The sequence below is a fragment of the Apis dorsata genome, unplaced genomic scaffold (genome assembly GCF_000469605.1).
Source record: "Apis dorsata unplaced genomic scaffold, Apis dorsata 1.3 scaffold_150, whole genome shotgun sequence".
In the NCBI taxonomy this organism is placed as follows: domain Eukaryota; kingdom Metazoa; phylum Arthropoda; class Insecta; order Hymenoptera; family Apidae; genus Apis; species Apis dorsata.
The window spans coordinates 18792-20825 of NW_006263441.1; the positions used below are offsets into that span (position 1 = coordinate 18792).

At 34.8% G+C, this 2034-nt stretch overlaps 1 protein-coding gene across 8 annotated transcripts in view; it reads right to left on the reverse strand.

The window, feature by feature from the left end:
* Window positions 1–2034, reverse strand: part of LOC102678711 — a 23962-nt gene that overhangs the window by 12824 nt on the left and 9104 nt on the right. For 6 of the 8 annotated variants that reach the window (XR_421367.2, XR_421379.2, XR_421378.2 and 3 more), the window contains exon 2: window positions 132–487. The exons of the other annotated variants lie outside the window; for them this stretch is intronic. The gene's annotated coding sequence lies outside the window, so the exon portion shown is untranslated. The remainder of the gene's footprint in view (window positions 1–131; window positions 488–2034) is intronic. 8 annotated transcript variants of the gene reach the window in all.

Consider the following 2034-nt stretch of genomic DNA (forward strand, 5'->3'; position numbering starts at 1 on the left):
ACGTATAAATATAACGGATACTGCAAGAAAAGCGAGGATCTGTCAACGAATATCGTGAAGTTGACCGCAAGACGCGCGATTCGATACATCTATGACGAACTTCGGCATGGAATTTGAAAAAGTGCACTCACCGTCAACTCAGCATTTCGTCCAGCGTCATTCGAGTGTCGCCGATGGAAACTCGTCACGCTCGAGAATATTGTCGACACGATCATACGGCCACGATATTTCACTGATCACTTTTACATCGAATGTCACATTACCAAGAAACCATACCCAACATCGCGTGAAAAAATTGAAGAGAAAAAATCGTTCGATATTATTGTTGTCACTTTACGATTACACGTTCCTCTTATCGTATTTTTAATTTAATGGAAAATTTTGTTGATCCGTGACAAGATAATTTATATAATTTAATATTTTTTTTAACAACAACGAATTCACTGATCGAGTACACTTATATCGCTGTACCATCTGCGAAACACACCTGACCAATGGCCGAACGATACTGAGCCGGTAGCACTCGCGAATCTCCCACTAGACTTCCACCACCCCCTCCCCTTACACACCACTCAAGTTGTCAAGTAAGCAACCCTTTTGAAGTTTTTTTTATAAAAAATTCTCAATTCTGTATTTGAAAATAAAATTAATTTGAAATTAATATTTATATAAATCAATAACATGTTTCTAAATCAATGAAACTATTTAACTAATTATTTAATATATTTAAACAAAAATTGAATTACAAAGAATAATAAAACGGTTCTTTCTATTTTCTATTTTTTTTTCACAAATCTATCGTTTAACAAAAAGATTAACGTTAATATTTTCAGGAAATATGCTGAAAATTAACAAAAAAAAAAAAAAAAAAAAGAAGCAAAGTGAATAACGCGTTAGGTGGAACACAAATAACAGGTTAAAGAAAATAAAAGAAGATATACTATGTACATAAAAACAAAATGCGATTTAATACACCGTGAAGAGGTTGTCTAGAAGCAAAATACGCCGTGAAAAGGTAAACTATGATAAAACGCATAAAGGAAGACAAATAAACAATATCGAATAGAATAATATCGCCAAAGAAATAATAATTACAATCATGTAGGCGAAAAATACAGATCAGACGTTACGAAATCGTGTTGAATAGAAATAACGTTTTAAAGGGAAGCGAAACTATCCTTACCTTAGTGAAATAAAACGAGGTTTAACGCACCGTGAACAATCGTGCACGAATAGAATATACCTTGAAAGTGTAAAACATGGCAAAACTCGCGTTGCCTGGTAATCACGAGACGTATAAATGCAGCAATAAGTATCAGCGTGCAATTTACTGTCCATTGAATTCGTTTAACGTGTAAACTACAGGCTGTCGCCGTTGGACCAATCTTCGAAGATGCTCTTTCCACGCGTATATAAAATATCTGTGTGCACGTGTGTACACAACTTACGTTACGTACAGGGTGATAAAAAAAGGGATGAGCCCACAGATTTTTTTTTTTATTCCCTCTTCACATTGATTCATATTCCTCTCTATACTATACTATATTTTTAATATTATTAAATAAAGCCTTCCATCTCTTCTTTCTAAGAATATTCTTTTTCCTCGTTTCACCGTCGGATCGGACCACACATTTCGCAAAAATTTTCGCTCCCCTTTTTTTCTTCGCCCACATTGTACAATTTATACATACACACGCGAACTATTTTCCACGGTATTTGTGATCTTATACTTATAATGATATACTCGATCCTTATTATTGTATCATGCTCGCTGTTTCCCCAGAGGGTGTACAGATTATGATAGTGGCACCATTATAAAATCTTCGAGATAGGCAGTTATGAGTCACGCTCACGTGGTGTAGAAGGAAGCATCGTGGTGCGCATATTATAAATGTTAATATTGCTCGTTTATTAGAAACGAGTAAAACGGTGCCTCGTGGCCAATAAAAGTGCCATTTGTGCCGTTCGTATTTCTACGATCCACGTTTTGTTTATTTCATTAAAAACGAAAGGCGAAAAGGAAAAAAAAAAAAA